This window comes from Ovis canadensis, chromosome 23, assembly GCF_042477335.2.
Source record: "Ovis canadensis isolate MfBH-ARS-UI-01 breed Bighorn chromosome 23, ARS-UI_OviCan_v2, whole genome shotgun sequence".
NCBI lineage: Eukaryota > Metazoa > Chordata > Mammalia > Artiodactyla > Bovidae > Ovis > Ovis canadensis.
In genome coordinates, this window is record NC_091267.1 from 16063152 (window position 1) to 16081596 (window position 18445).

Genomic DNA, 18445 nt, shown 5'->3' on the forward strand with positions numbered 1-18445 from the left:
ACAGACCTCTGCCTTGCTTCTCTGTGAACTCGATCCCCTCAGTGATCCAGGGATTCCAGGTACCAGCTCTGAGTCTGGGCACCTCAGGATGGTCCCTTCCAGTTGGCTAGTTGCCTGCTCAGGAAGGCGAGGTCTCTTGCCGGAAAGCACATGGTGTGAAGACCTGCGACAGGGCCTGGGGTCTGTGCGTTTCAGTGCCCCAGCTTTCCGTCCCACAGAGCAACTTCCCAAACCGAGGAGTGCTGAGTATGAACATTCCTCCTCCTACGGTCCCATCACACCCACCGGGAGCTGGCGTCCAGTGTATGTGAACCGTCTACTTTGTCCTGCTCAGCACACACGTACATCCTCCTGTGAGATCACAGCCCTTTCTTCTCAGCCCTATTAGCACGTCATCTGTAGACAATTTACATTTTCAATCTGAATTTTCACTTCAAAGTCCTTCTCAAAATCTGCTTTCGTTTTGGTTTCTTCCTCAGTTTCAATAGCTTCAGTACCTTCATCCTTTCCTATGGACCCTCACGTATCTCACCAAGATGACAGGCCACAGTGAAATGCCATCTGCCTCTGACTCATCTTGATCCCACCCTACTCCAGCCCACATTAAAAAACAATGTGTAAAAGCAGTTCTTTACATGAGGAGCCTCACTTCCATGTATCAGCTCATGGATGAGCCTGGGTGGTGGGGAGCCAAGAGGTGGTGAATGGCAGGACCACAGGATGGAACCAGAGCTCCTTGGCCTGGAGAATTGACCAGAGGACTAGGGTCAGTCTGCCTACTGGGGTTGGACACTGAGGAGCCTCTGAGTTAGCAAGAGCTGTGCGTTGTGAAGGTGCTCCAGTAACCCTCTTGTGGGCTGCTTTATGGAGCCTCACGTGGTGGCTGAGCGCAGGCTGCAGGGTCTGGCATCCTGGTTCAGGCCCTTGCTGCCAGGCAGAGCCTGTATCCCTGGGCACATGAAACTCTTTGGTTTCCATTTATTCACCTGTAAAGTGGGGAGGAAGCTGTGAAATTAAAACACTCTTGCTCCTTGGAAGGAAAGTTATGACCAGCCTAGATAGCATATTCAAAAGCAGAGACATTACTTTATCAACAAAGGTCGGTCTAGTCAAGGCTGTGGTTTTTCCAGTGGTCATGTATGGAGGTGAGAGTTGGACTGTGAAGAAAGCTGAGCACTGAAGAATTAATGCTTTTGAATGGGGGTGTTGGAGAAGACTCTTGAGAGTCCCTTGGACTACAGGGAGATCCAGCCAGTCCATCCTAAAGGAAATCAGTCCTGAATATTCATTGGAAGGACTGATGCTAAAGCTGAAACTCCAAAACTTGGGCCACCTGATGCAAAGAACTGACTCATTTGAAAAGACCCTGATGCTGGGAAAGATGGAAGATGGGAGAAGAAGGGGACGACAGAGGATGAGATGGTTGGATGGCATCACTGACTCAATGGACATGAGTTTGAGTAAACTCTGGGAGCTGGTTGTGGACAGGGAGGCCTGGCATGCTGTAGTCCATGGGGTCGCAAAGAGTTGGACACAACTGAGCGACTGAACTGAATTAAAAGTGGAGATAAGAGCAGCTATCTTATAAGAGTCGGCGAAGAAGAAATGAGTTCATCCTTGATAAGTACTTAGAACAATTTCTGCATTGTTTTTACCAAACAATTTTTATTTGTGTTTACCAAACCCTACAGGATTTGTCCCTGGAGAAGGAAATGGCAACCCACTGCAGTATTCTTGCCTGGAGAATCCCATGGACGGAGGAGTTTGGTGGGCTACAGTCCATGGGTCGCAAAGAGTTGGACACGACTGAGCGACTTCACTTTAGGGTTTGGTAAACACTGATAATGATAAAATTATTATCAGCAATAACAACTGTTATTCCATTATGAAGGAGGTCCTATAGAAGAGTTGAGCTGAGAAGGAACGGGAATGTAACGGGCTGGTGGCAGGTACAGCCCTCCTCAGCTTTACATGTACCAGACCGTGAAATGCTTTATTACATCTGTGCTATTTTACCCACCAGCAAGTTTATGATTGCGAGTGTAACTCTGCATGGATTAACACAGACTGAAGGAAACGCAGTCCTTGGCCTTCAAAAACGTCCAGTTTTATGTCAGCAGTTTCAGAGACACTTTGCCCAATTGATTTAGCTCAGATGGCCTCTTTCTATATGCATGACAGGAGAAGAGGGAATATATTAAATTATTTTCCTCACACTTTTTTTTTTTTTTTACTTCTTTCCCCCTCAGTAATCTGATACGTTGATGTGTGGGATGAAAGTGTGTTCCTGTCTCTGGGTTTCCCACGGTTCGCCCCCTCCCTCAGCTGCTCTGATTCTTTTATAATGACTTGGGCCACCGCAACACCTCTTCAGTGGTCTGTTTGCTTGGCCAGGACATAGATTTGCAAGGGTTTCTAATACTGACCTCAAGACTGCAGAGGAATAGTATCATAAAATTCTGCCCTTAATTCTTTGGCTTGACTGTAAAGGCTGTGTGTCAGCTCAGTCTAGATGTGTGAGTGATTTATTCAGAGTGGCTAGAGCTAGGCTTAGGAAGCAGAGTGGCTGCGAAGTACTTGCAGCGTTGGCCTGGAAGCCACACTTTGGCCAGCGTGGGGACCGCATCTGCCCCTTAAAGGCCCTCACTGGGACTAGCTCAGACGACAGGTTGTGCTCACTGAGCCCGGCTCTCGGCCAGATTCTCACGAGTGACCTCACGGCGTTCTTCCCTCAACTGGGGAGGTTGTACTAGAGTCTGTTCTACAGCCGAGAAAAGTGAGGTTCACAAAGAGCAAAACGACTTTCCTCAAATCAGAGAGTGAACCAGCGGCAGAAGGGGGTGGGTAGGCCATTCCATCCTTCGTCAATGGTCTGGTGACTGTCTCTAAAGGAAAGCAAATGAAGGAGCAGGCCTGGGCCCTTAATCATTCATCTACGTTTGTTTATACAACAGAGACCTGGAGGAAGAGATGGCCAGTGCGGTTGCTCAAACAAAATGTGGGTCAATGCACAGTGAGTTCCAAGACAATCGTTGTGTTTCAAATAGTTTACCCCGACCTCTTCCAGTGACAGAGAGTCACCAAGTTCCGGCACCCGGGGTCAGTGTGACTGCGAGTTTCTAACTTCTCTGGATTGCATGCACTTCTCCTACTTGCCAAGGCGGTCGGTGGTGGTGTGTCATTTCCAGGAAAGGTTAGCAAATATGATGTTTGGTATGAATTTATGGTCACTGGGCAACTCAAGATGCATTTTGCTTTTTTCTTGGTTAGAATTTCTTTAGAATCCATTCCTTACCTGGAAATAAAACTGGAGGATGAGGTTTTGCACTGCTCATGGAACCAGAGAGTTCTGGGGGGACTTGGCTGTGAGAAGCCTTCCAGAGTTGAGGTGGCCTGACACCTTAGAGGCAGTGCTGGGGTTTGTGGGGAGCAAGGGGGCTGTTGGGACACTGAGAACAGGAGCCTCTGGTGGGAGGAAACGGTGGGTGCAGTTTCCAAAGTGACAGACCAGGGAACAGACTGCGACCTCTCTAGGAGGTGAAGCCATTGAAGAGAGTGGCTACTTCTCACCTTTGCACAGTGGGTCTTATTTTCCACTGAGGCCTGTCCTGTAATTGTTCATTCTTTTCTGACACGTAGACTGGACAAGCGACCAGCTCCTAGAGATGCCTGCGAAAGTCAGGCCCTCTCAGGCACACCACTTCTTGGTTTCACTTATCTATTTATTTAACTTTTTTAAAAAGAAGTATAGTTGATTTACAGCATTGAGTTCATTTCTGCTGGACAGCAAAGTAGCTCAGTGATACATGTATATACACCCTTTTTTTAAAATTTTCTTTTCCATCTTGGTTTATCAGAGGATACAGAATGCAGCTCTGTGTGATGCACAGTAGGATCTTGCTGTGTATCCATCCTATACGTAACGGCTGACGCTTGCCAACTTCGCACTCCCTCCCTCCCCCAGGCTCCTGGTGAATCCTCCTCCGCCCTGCCCCCTTGGCAACCACAGTTCTATCCTCTGTGTCCGGGTCTCACTTATCTTGGTATTCAAACTCATATGATTCTGCCTTTGGGTTGCTTATTATTAGACAAAATGGCTAGTCATTTTGCGGGGAGGGTGGTGGGCATGCAACTCTGCAGATTAAAAACTTTGATTGGCACAAGGCCCGGGAGAGGAGAGAGGCACTGCACCCAGAAAGAACCTGTGTTCTTTGTGGAAAATGTTTGCTCCATTGAACCAATGAGGGCATCTGTTTACTTCAGTAAGAAGTAGCCGAGTCAATTACGTTTAGATTTTTACTTTTGTCATTGGTTAGTTGCCTTCTTTAGAAAACCCTACACAAATTCCTACATTTATTTCTAATTGGAAAAGGAGTTGGCATTTCAAGCCCCAGATGTCAAAGTGGCTTATTCTATAGGAGTTTCAATGAAAAAGAATGTTTTTTTCATCATGTAAAGCTGCAAAACATAAATATCGCTGAATATTTAGAATAGATTCAAAGTAAATTCACACAGAATGAGTGTCGTTATTTTTCCTAATTCTTAGTAACAAATGCCTTTTTAGCCCTTACTCCAACTCCCATTCTAACTCTCAGCTCAAGACCTAAGGCTTTTCCTCACTCTCATTAACCCAGTGCTTTTCATAGCTCCTCTTCATGACTTCACAAGGCCTCAGACACTCCAGCAGAGCTCTGGGCTAGATTGCAGCCTCTTTATCCTCTGCTGGGCTCTAGATAGGGGTCCGTCATAATCAATACAGGTCTGTGATAATTCAAATTGCATTCTCTAATTACCAGATCAATTATATCTAGCTTGTGTGACCGCAGCTTGTGGTCTAAGAGTAAAAGCCATATTCAAGGGCATAAACCTGACCCTTGAGCATTTTCAACATTCCTAACATTTTAAACTTCACCCCAGAAATCTCAGTCATAAATTTGAGCTGTTGTCTTTTGATACAGCTGTAAATCTAGGAAAATCATATGACCTTACATAGAAATGAAATACCGATTTACAACAGGAATGTAAACTTTAAATCACTTTAGTCTTTTCCTGGTAGAATTTAAAGTGACCTCTTCAGAACATCCTTACCAAGCCGTATTGGTGGATGCTCTGGAGGTCTTTATTATACACATATCTGTCCCTGGGGAGAAGGGACTATTGACTACCAGCTTTACTTTATTTTTTAGGCATTGTTTGTTTCTATAAGTAACAGAAGCCTCTATCACTTACTCTTCCCAATTAACTTTATCTTAACATCTTGATTTCAGGAACTTTTCCATTTTTGTCCAACTATGGACTTTGAAAAGCCAACAGTTGCATCATCTTTAGAGACACATGCCTGGAAGCTGGGCTTTCTTTATTAATCTCACTATTTACTAAACCAGGCTGTTCAAACTGGACATGAAACCACAAAGATGAGGTGAAGTCATCCTGTTTGTCCTGTATCATTAATTCATATTTTACATTGAAGTGTATAAAAACTATTAGGGCACCTGATGAAGCTATTTGAAGGATAGTGAAGCCTGGTGGGCTGCAGTCCATGGGGTCGCTAAGAGTCGGATACAACTGAGCGACTTTACTTTCACTTTTCACTTTCATGCACTGGAGAAGAAAATGGCAACCCACTCCAGTGTTCTTGCCTGGAGAATCCCAGAGATGGGGGAGCCTGGTGGGCTTCCGTCTATGGGGTCGCACAGAGTCGGACACAACTGAAGTGACTTAGCAGCAGCAGTAGCAGCAGTTTGAGTCTCTTGGGAAAAGATGATATATTATTTAAAACAATAATCTAGATGTCTTTAAAAATTCAGTGCTGATTCTGTGCAATGAAGATTTATTGAGGTCCTCCTTGGGAGAGGCAGGGAAGATGCCAAAAATGGGGGCCATGTGTGAGTGAGTGTCCACCTTCAAGGATGTGTTGGTGGGATGCAAAATGCATAGAGAGCAGGATAAGGGGACTTTACAGCTGCTGTTTTAGTGTGAGTGTCAGCTTTTGACATGGACTGTCCTCGTTTAATCCTTACAATTCTGTGATGAAGCTACGAGCACTAGTCCCATTTTGCAGATAGGAGCATGAGCCGTATGAAATGCCCTGCAGAAGAGCACAGAGCTAGAAAACAGAGGTGCTGTCCCTGAGTATCTGATGGGAACCCAGGCTGTGGGAGAGGAGGCAGAGCCATGGCCAGCCGATGCTCTAAACCAGGCTATGGACTAGGTGTGGTGCTCTGCGGTGGGCGTGGGGAGAGAGGGGCGACACAGTCATCAGATCAGAGCCTGGTCTCCACCTCTGGGCACTCACCAAAGCTATTAAGTAGTGTTGGTTCATTTCTTTGCTGGAATTCAGGTTTATGTGATGCTGTGAACTTCAAGTCTCGGCATCTTCAATCACTTGACTCACTCAGCAAACATCACAGGTAACCATGAAATGCACGAGTACATTTGAAACACTGGACAAGGTCTTGGCGACTGTGTTCTCTGCCTGGGCTCCCAGGGAGGTGGTCTCCTGGCCTGTGCTCCCCACTTGGGGCAGTTCTGGGCCTGGGGGCATGTGTGTGAAACTGAGGGGGAGTTCCTCCACCTGTGCACAGGTGGCGCCCCTGCAGGAGGTGGGAATGGGCCCACACATCTTGGGCCCTCTTGTGAGGTGCAGTGAATCTGAGCTGGTCCCTACAGTGGAGCGAGAGTGATGGTCCCAGTGTCCCTTTGATGCCGGGTTGCAAGTGAGTGAGGGCCACAAGAGGCGCCTGCACAGTATTTGGAGTGGGGACAGGAGGCAGCTGCCCTTGTGACCTGTGGGCCCATCGTGCTCCTGGGGCAGCAGCCAGGCCCCCGGCTCCTTGGCTCCGAGGGGCACCCCCTGCCTTTTCTCCGCTTTCTCAGTCAGTGTGAGCTCGGCCTGCAGGCTCTGTCCTGGGTCAAGCTGCATCAAGAGCCACTGGCACAGTGGACAAGCTCTCTGCTGCTGCTGCTGCTGCTAAGTCACTTCAGTCGTGTCCGACTCTGTGTGACCCCATAGACGGCAGCCCAGCAGGCTCCCCTGTCCCTGGGATTCTCCAGGCAAGAACACTGGAGTGGGTTGCCATTTCCTTCTCCAGTGCATGAAAGTGAAAAGTGAAAAGTGAAAGTGAAGTCGCTCAGTCATGTCTGACTCTTTGCGACCCCATGGACTGCAGCCTACCAGGCTCCTCCATCGATGGGATTTTCCAGGCAAGAGTACTGGACTGGGGTGCCATTGCCTTCTCCGGGACAAGCTCTCAGCCTCCTACAAACCTCTTGTTTCATAGGCCTCCCTGTGGTCTGAGCCTCTGATGAATGGGCCCCTACATACCGTGTGCCTTGACCTGCGGTCTCCTGCCTGCAGGAAGGATGGGCTGGCTGTCCCCGCACCCCCAGTGCCTGTGCAGAAGTCAGGCCCCGTCTGCCTCGATGGCTCTGCCTTCCTGGGACTGAGGCAGGGACGGTTTGCTATTGCTGCTCTTTGGCTGTTGGGGCTTGTTTGTTGTTTATGCTTTGCTTTTTTTCAGGGAAGGCATCTTCATGCCCCCCATACTAAAAGTGAAATTCGACCAGTCATGTCTGACTTTGCGACCCTATGGACTATACAGTCCATGGGATTCTCCAGGCCAGAATACTGGTGTGGGTAGCCTTTCCCTTCTCCAGGGGATCTTTCCAAGCCAGGGATCGAACCCAGATCTCCCACATTGCAGGTGGATTCTTTACCGAATGTGTGTCTGTTTTCAAGACCCAAGATGTGCCTTGATGGGTTCTCAGGTCGAGATCATCCCTTGTTTAGAATGGGAGTTTGCTCTGAGGCCCTCTCTGCATCGCATGGAGGGCTGTATGGTGGGGGAACTCAGAGCTGCTGAGCTGTCTTCCTGGTTCTATGCCTGGCGGTGGGCAGCACCTTGAAGCAGGGCCTGTACCTTTTCCGTCTGGGCTTTACAGCTGTTCCTTCCTTGTTCCTGCTCCTGAGCCGTGACTGGGGCTCCCCTGAGCCATGCTGAGTGAACTGCCATGTGTGCTTGTCGCCAAATCATGGCAGAGAGAAGTGCGGCAGGCCCGGGGAGCGGCAGGCAGCTCCGCAGCCCCTGATGCCCATCAGCTCCCGTGGTCCAAGCTTCCTCCCTGCCCTGACTTCAGAACTGACCTCCTTCCCATCCCCGAGGAAACTCAGTAACCACCCTCTGACGTTCCTCTCCTGCATCTGCTGACACTTTCTTTAAAGTGGACACACGGTCTCAGGCCAAATTGTGGGCAGATTTCAACCATTTCCTCTCGTCTTCTTAGGGTTCCACCTCTTGTTCAGAGGTGTCTGTTCTGTTTTAAAGGTTGTTTAATATGTGGGCCCATGAGGGGAGCTCTTTGAAGTGGAAATGTCATATAAATCTAAGGAAAGAGATAGAAAATGCAGCTTCTGTCACCCGTCCATGCCCACCCCCACCCCGCGTTGTGAGAGAAGCCAAGGGCAAGGGGAGGGCCTGGTGAAAGCAGAGCTGGAGGTGTCCTACCCTGGAGCTTTGAATGTGGAGTTCACTGACATCCATCCGCAGCACTCCTGGACACCAGGACACCAGGACACCAGCACACGTGAACACTAGCACACCTGGACACCCAGCACACCTGGTCACCAGCACACCCAGTCACCAGAACACCCGGACACCAGAACACCCGAACACCAGCACACCTGGACAGCCAACGCACCTGAACAGCAGCACACCTGGTCACTCGCACACCTGGACACCTGGACACATGGACGCACACACCTCACACCCAGCACACCTGGACACCCAGCACATCTGAATAACACACATGGACACCCAGCACACCTGAACACCAGCACACCTGGACACCGGCACACCTGAACACCAGCACACCTGGACGCCGGCACACCTGAACACCAGCACACCTGGTCACTCGCACACCTAGACACCCGGATACGTGGACACACACCTCATACCCAGCACACCTGGACACCCAGCACAGCTGAATAGCACACCTGGACACCCAGCACACCTGGACACCAGCACAACTGGACACCAGCACACCTGGTCACCAGGACACCTGGACACCCGCATACTCTGTCACCGGCACACCCGGATACCAGGACACCCGCACACTGGGACACACACACACAGCTGGACACCCAGCACACCTGGACACGATGACACCTGGACACCAGGACACCAGAACAACAGAACACCTTGACAGCTAGCACACCTGAACACTAGAACACCTGGATACCCGCACACCTGGACACCAGCACACCTGGACACCAGCACACCAGGATACCCACACACCTGGACACCAGCACCTTGGACACCCAGCACACCTGGACACCGGCACACCTGGTCACCAGAATACCTGGTGACCAGCACACCTGGACACCCAGCACACCCGGACACCCGGACACCCGGACACCAGCACACCCGGTCACTAGCACATCCGGATACCCGCACACCCGCACACCTGGACACCAGGACACCCGCAAACCTGGACAACCACACACCTGGACAACCACACACCTGGACAGCTGCACACCTGGACACCCAGCACACCTGGACACCCAGCACACCTGGACATGGCACACCTGGACACCCAGCACACCTGGACACCGGCACACCTGGACACCGGCACACCTGGTCACCGGCACACCTGGTCACCCGGCACACCTGGACACCCAGCACACCTGGTCACCGCCACACCTGAACACCAGCATACGTCGTCACCAGCAAACCTGGTGACCAGCACACCTGGACACCCAGCACACCTGAACACCAGCACACCTGGACACCGGCACACCTAGACACCGGCACACCTGGTCACCAGCACACCCGGACACCAGCACACCTGAACAGCAGCTCACCTGGTCACTCGCCCACCTGGACACCCGGACATGTGGACACACACACCTCACACCCAGCACACCTGGACACCCAGCACAGCTAAATAGCACACATGGACACCCAGCACACCTGAACACCAGCACACCTGGACACCGGCACACCTGGACACCGGCACACCTGGACACCAGCACACTTGGACACCCAGCACACCTGGACACAGGCATACCTGGTCACCAGGATACCTGGTCACCAGGACACCTGAACACCAGGAAACCTGAACATTGGCACACCTGGTCACTGGCACACCTGGTCACCAGCACACCTGGACACCAGCACACCAGCACAACAGAACATCCACACGCCCGGACACCCGCACGCCCAGTCACCTACATGCCCGGACACCCAGACGCCCGCACACCAGTACACCCACACACTTGGATATACGCACATCTGGACACCTGCACAGCTGGATATCCAGCACACCTGGACACCCAGCACACCTGGTCACCAGGACACCTGGTCATCAGGACACGTGAACTGCAGGACATCTGGACACCCAGCACACCTGAACACCCAGCATACCTGAACACCAGCACACCTGAACAGCAGCACACCTGGTCACTTGCACCCCTGGACACCCGGACATGTGGACACACACACCTCACACCCAGCACACTTGGACACCCAGCACAGCTGAATAGCATACCTGGACACCCAGCACACCTGGACACCCAGCACACCTGGACACCCAGCACACCTGGTCACCAGCACACACGGATACCAGGACACCCGCACACGTGGACACCCACACACCCGGACACCAGGACACCCGCACCCCTGGACACCGCACACCTGGACACCCGCACATGTGGACACACACACACCTGGAACCCAGCTCACCTGGACACCCAGCACACCTTGACACCTAGCACACCTAGACACCCAGCATACCTGAACACCAGCACACCTGGTCACCAGCATGCCTGGACACCCAGCATACCTGAACACCAGCACACCTGGTCACCAGCACACCTGGGACACCCAGCACATCTGGACACCAGCACACCTGAACACCAGCACACTTGGACACCAGGACACCAGCACACCAGGACACCTGCACACCTGGACACCCGCACACCTGGACACCCAGCACACCTGAACACCAGCACAGCTGAATACCAGCACACCTGGACACCTAGCAGATCTGGACACCTGCACACCTGGACACACACACACCTGGACACACACACACCTGGACACCCAGCACACCTGAACACCTGCACACCTAGATATTCGTCATACCAGAACATCCGCACACCTGGACACCGGCACACCTGGTCACCAGGACACCTGGATACCCAGCACACCTGGACACCCAGCACACCTAGACACACGCACACCCAGACACCAGAACATCCACACACCTGGACACCCGCACACCTGGACACCCGCATACTTGGACACCCAGCACACCTAGACACCAGCACACCTGGACACCCAGCACACCTGGACACCAGCACACCTGGTCACCGGCACACCCGGTCACCAGCACACCTGGACACCCAGCACACCTGGAGACTAGCACACCTGGACACCAGGACACCAGCACAACATAACATCCGCACGCCCAGACACCCACACACCCGGTCACCTACATGCCCGGACACACAGATGCCTGCACACCAGGACACCCGCACACTTGGATACCCGCACATCTGGACACCTGCACACCTGGACCCCAGCACACCTGGACACCCCGCACACCTGGTCACCAGAACACCTGGTCATCAGGACACGTGAACTGCAGGACATCTGGACACCCAGCACACCTGAACACCCAGCACACCTGAACACCAGCACACCTGGACAGCCAGCATACCTGAACAGCAGCACACCTGGTCACTTGCACCCCTGGATACCCAACACGTGGACACACACACATCTCACACCCAGCACACCTGGACACCAGCACACCTGGACACCGGCACACCTGGACACCAGCACACCTGGTGACCAATACACTTAGACACCCGAACACCTGGACACCAGAACACCCCTGGACACCAGAACACCCGCACACCTGGACACCAGCACACCTGAACACCAGCACCCTGGACACCCAGCACACCTGGACACCGGCACACCTGGTCTCCAGGACACCTGGACACCTAGCACACTTGGACACCCAGCACACGTGAACACCAGCACATGTGGTCACCAGCAAACATGGTGACCAGCACACCTGGATACCCAGCACACCCGGACACCAGCACACCTGGACACCCAGCACACCTGGTCACCAGCACACCTGGTCACCAGCACACCCAGACACCAGAACACCTGAACACCAGCACACCTGGAGTGCCAGCACACCTGAACAGCAGCACACTTGGTCACTCGCACACCTGGACACCCGGACACGTGGACACACACACCTCACACCAGCACACCTGGACACCCAGCACAGATGAATAGCACACCTGGACACCCAGCACACCTGAACACCAGCACACCTGGACATCGGCACACCTGGACACCAGCACACCTGGTCACCAGGACACCTGGACACCCAGCACACCTGAACACCGGCACACCTGGACACCTGCAAACCCTGTCACTGGCACACTTGGACACCAGGACACCTGCACACTGGGACACACACAGCTGGACACCCAGCACACCTGGACACCATGACACCTGAACAAAGGAACACCTTGACAGCTAGCACACCTGAACACCAGCATATCTGGACACCCACACTCCTGGACACCCAGCACAACTGGACACCAGTACACCTGGACACCCAGCACACCAGGACACCCGCACACCTGGACACCAGCACACCTGAACACCAGCACCTTGGACACCCAGCACACCTGAACACCAGCAAACCTGGTGACCAGCAAACCTGGTAACCAGCACACCTGGACACCCAGCACACCTGGACACCAGCACACCTGGACACCAGCTCACTTGGACACCAGCACACCTGGACACCCAGCATACCAGGACCCCCAGCACACCTGGACACCAGCTCACTTGGACACCAGCACACCTGGACACCCAGCACACCAGGACCCCCAGCACACCTGGTCACCCAGCACAGCTGGTCACCAGCACACCTGGTCACCCAGCACACCCGGACACCAGCACACCTGGACACTAGCACACCCGGTCAGCAGCACATCTGGATACCCGCACACCTGCACACCCGCACGCCCGGACACCAGGACACCCGCATACCTGGACACCCACACACCTGGACACCGGCTCACCTGGTCACCAGGACACCTGGACTGGCAGCACACCTGGACACCCAGCACACCTGAACACCGGCACACCTGGACACTGGCACACCTGGTCACCGGCACACCTGGTCACCCAGCACACCTGGACACCCAGCACACCTGGTCACCGGCACACCTGAACACCAGCACATGTGGTCACCAGCAAACCTGGTGACCAGCACACCTGGATACCCAGCCCACCTGGACACCAGCACACCTGGACACCCAGCACACCTGGTCACCAGCACACCCAGTCACCAGAACACCCGGACACCAGAACACCCGAACACCAGCACACCTGGACAGCCAACGCACCTGAACAGCAGCACACCTGGTCACTCGCACACCTGGACACCTGGACACATGGACGCACACACCTCACACCCAGCACACCTGGACACCCAGCACATCTGAATAACACACATGGACACCCAGCACACCTGAACACCAGCACACCTGGACACCGGCACACCTGAACACCAGCACACCTGGACGCCGGCACACCTGAACACCAGCACACCTGGTCACTCGCACACCTAGACACCCGGATACGTGGACACACACCTCATACCCAGCACACCTGGACACCCAGCACAGCTGAATAGCACACCTGGACACCCAGCACACCTGGACACCAGCACAACTGGACACCAGCACACCTGGTCACCAGGACACCTGGACACCCGCATACTCTGTCACCGGCACACCCGGATACCAGGACACCCGCACACTGGGACACACACACACAGCTGGACACCCAGCACACCTGGACACCATGACACCTGGACACCAGGACACCTGAACAATAGAACACCTTGATGGCTAGCACACCTGAACACCAGTACACCTGAACACCAGGACACCTGAACACCCAGCACACCTGGACACGTAACAAACCTGAACACCAGCACATCTGGTCACCAGCACACCTGGACACCCGCACAGCTGGACACCCACACACCCGGACACCTGCACACCCAGACACCTAGCACACCCAGACACCCAGCTAACCTGAACACCAGCACACCTGGATACCCAGCACATTTGGACACCAGCACATCTGGTCATCAGGACACCTGATCATCAGGACACCTGAACACCAGGACACCTGGACACCCAGCACACCTGGACATCCACACACCTGGATACCTGCACACCCGCACACCTAGACACCCAGCACACCTGGACACCCAGCACACCTGAATTACCAGCACACCTGGACACCCAGCACACCTGGACGCCGGCATACCTGGTCACCAGGACACCTGAACATTGGCACACCTGGTCACTGGCACACCTGGTCACCAGCACACCTGGACACCCAGCACACCTGGTCACCAGCACACCTGGACACCAGCACACCAGCACAACAGAACATCCGCACGCCCGGACACCTGCACGCCCGGTCACCTACATGCCTGGACACCCAGACGCCCGCACTCCAGGACACCCGCACACCTGGATACCCGCACATTGGACACCTGGACACCTGGACACCCAGTACACCTGGACACCCTGCACACCTGGTCACCAGGACACCTGGTCATCAGGACACCTGGTCATCAGGATACGTGAACTGCAGAACATCTGGACACCCAGCACACCTGGACACCAGCACACCTGGACACCCAGCACACCTGAACACCCAGCACACCTGAACACCAGCACACCTGGACAGCCAGCACACCTGAACAGCAGCACACCTGGTCACTTGCACCCCTGGACACCCGGACACGTGGACACACACACCTCACACCCAGCACACCTGGACACCCAGCACACCTGGACACCCAGCACACCTGGTCACCAGCACACACAGATACCAGGACACCCGCACCCTTGGACACTGCACACCTGGACACCTGCACATGTGGACACACACACACCTGGACACCTAGCACACCTGGACAGACACCCAGCACACTTGGACACCCAGCATACCTGAACACCAGCACACCTGGTCATCAGCACGCCTGGACACTCAGCATACCTGAACACCGGCACACCTGGTCACCAGCACACCTGGACACCCAGCACATCTGGACACCAGCACACCTGAACACCAGCACACTTGGACACCAGGACACCAGCACACCAGGACACCTGCACACCTGGACACCCGCACACCTGGACACCCAGCACACCTGAACACCAGCACACCTGAGCACCCTCACACCTGGTCACCAGCACACCTGGACACCCAGCACAGCTGAATACCAGCACACCTGGACACCTAGCAGATCTGGACACCTGCACACCTGGACACACACATACCTGAACACCCAGCACATCTGGACACCTGCACATCTAGACACTCATCATACCTGGACACCTGCACACCTGGACACCCCACACACCTGGACACCCGGTGCATCTGGACACCCGGCGCACCTGGACACCAGCACACCTGGACACGCAGTGCACCTGGACACCCAGTGCACCTGGAAACCCACACACCTGGACACCCGCACACCTGGACACCCAGCACAACTAGACACCCAGCACAACTAGACACTCAGTATAAGTAGACACCCAGCACACCTGGACACCAGCATGTCTGGACATCTGCACGCCTGGACACCAGCATACATGGAGATAAAAAGGTATTTATGATTCTTGGACCATGAATAAATAAATATATATATATATATATATATATATATATATATATATTTGTTGTTTAGTTGCTCAGTCATTTCTCTTTGTGAACCCATGGACTGTAGCATGCCAGGGTTCCCTGTCCTTCACTATCTCCCAGTGGTTGCTGAAACTCATGTCCAGTCAACCAGTAGTACCATCCAACCATCTCATCCTCTGTCATCCCATTCTCCTGCCTTCAGTTTTTCCTAGCATCAGGGTCTTTTCCAGTGAGTTGTCTTTTTGTATCAGGTGGCCAAAGTATTGGGGCTTTGACTTCAGCATTAGTCCTTCCAATGAATATCTAGGGTTCTGCCCTAAGCCCAAAACCCTGGATCTGGAAGTCAGGCATGGCTGGCCCCCCAGATGGCCTGCTGGCTGCTAGACCAGCAGGGTGAAGTCTGGTTCTCTGAGGACACAGACCCAGCAGACACAGAGATGCTGGCTGAGAGAGACACCGCTGTTGCCATGTATGAAGTAAGTTTCTTATGAAGGGGAGCACTTGTATCCTAGGGGTCTCGTCTGCACATATGGGGTGAGAATCTGAACACCTGACTGTTGGCCGGGCAGAGACCAGATGGTGGGCGTCAGGGATGACTTGTGAACTGTTGCTGTGGGCCTAGGGGACTTGAGGTCTAAGTATGCTCCATTATGAGGCACCACCAGGATATCAGCAGTCCTGCAAATGTGCTTTAGAATACAAAAGAGGAAACGACGTTTACTTATGGTTTACATGAAGCATTTTGTTTGAAATATAAAAATTTCTGAATCTAATTACTTGCAAATGTAAACGCATATGCCATTTGAACAAACAATAGATACTCCTTAGATAAGCTTAAAAGAGCATAGAATTTTACCTTCTCTATTTTAAATCCTCACGACACAGAGCAGGACAATGGATCACTTGGAGTCATTCAGCATTCATGGAGGTGCAGAGCACCAGGAAAACCGCATCACTTAGAATGTAATTTTTACATGCCAGACAATCTGGAGTGCTGGATTTCTTTTGAATGGTTCTAGTTTTCTTATAATGTGTCAGCCAAGCCCAGTATGATTCTACACTCTCAGGTAAAACTAATCAGGAGAGGATTTATTAGGTTTTTGAAATGTTTGTAAGTTGCCTTGACATTTAATTCACATTGTGTCTCATTTCCGTGTAACTGCTTGTCGGGGAAGCTGTGGATGTTGCGATTTTTTAAGGAGATTTTGGAGGAAGACTCTCCCCCAAAAGGCATATTTATCTTTATTTTCCTTTAAGGAAAATTCAACCTCCCCCCTGTACTTTAAGGTTCTAGGAGCAAAGCACCTCTGAGTTTCTGTGCGGTTGTGTTGAAAGTGGTCCTCAGCCAATGCCCTGTGTGCAGAAGACACTTTCGTGGTGTGTTCTACACAACTTTCTCTATTCTTAGAAGAAAAAAAAAAGGCAAATAGCCAAGGAAGAATGATGAGTGATTTTCCTGTGAAGAACAATACATCAAGAATATCTAAATTAATTTAACAATTACAAGGAATATTCTTGGCCACATCAATTTAAGGTATGCTGGCAAGCGGGAAATGATTTCCAATTTATATATGTCATTTCTGATATTTCTTCAGTAGCTAAGAAAAAAGAGAGAGAGAGAATTTTTGGATTTCTGCTAAATTGACCCATAATAGTTTTTTTATGGCTTTTTGTGTTTGAATAGTTGGCAAGGGTCATGTAAAGGTCAGGAGTTTTAACTCAAGACCCGTCCTCATCTTCTCTAGGAAAGTAAGTATTAAAGGAAAGAATAAAAGAAATGAATAAACAAGTTTCATTGTCGGTTCCGTGCAAAATGTCCTCTAGTGATTAATTAATTATGATGAGAAGTTTCCATTTATGATAGAACCTTTTATGGTAGAGCTGATTATTGAAGCAAATGATCAGCTGTAGCATGGAAATAGCTGGTGTTTGGGTTTGGGTGGAGAATGAGCAGATGCCCTTTAGTGGCGTAAACGTGTCTCCTTCATGACCATTTCCTTGCAAAGGTGAAAGACAGCCCCTCTGACTCCAGACTCTGAACGTCGATGGTTTAAAGTGGAAACTTCGTGCTCTGAGAGCTAATACCGTTGTCTTTGAGGGGTGGGTTTGCTCCGGCCGCTGTAACCAAGTACAGTGAGTGAAGCAGAGGGGGCTAGACTCACGAGCCAAGGCCGCTTGATGGCACCTCGAGCTGAGAGACGGGGGCCGGTGGCCCAGGGTGTAGCGTGCATGTGAGGAGACCAAGCTCGGGGCCCCAGGAATTTCAACAGTGGGAATTCCAGGAGGTGCAGGGGAGTCGGCCGGGGGGCGTGCAGAGGAGGGCCCACAGGAAGAGGGGGAGCAAGCGGCACGGGGAGCTGGACGTGAAGGGGAGAAGGCCAGGGGTGAGGGGGGGCGCGGCTGGGGCAGCCGCTGGTCAGGGGGGAGGTGGGCAAGGCTGGGTTCGCGGCTTCCTCGGGCTTTCGTGGTCCTCATAGCGGTTTCGGTGGTTGGTGAGACCCAAACCTGATTGGGATGATGGAAAGAGAGGACAAGAGAAGACACGGAGCTGTCAGGTAGAGGCAACTCCATCAGCCCCCGGAGCAGAAGCACCCCCTCCCGGTGTGTGACCGCTGCTAACGGTGGCCTGTGCTCCAAGGCCTCAGGAGCAGTACCTGCTGCTCGGTGGGCAGATGGGAAGG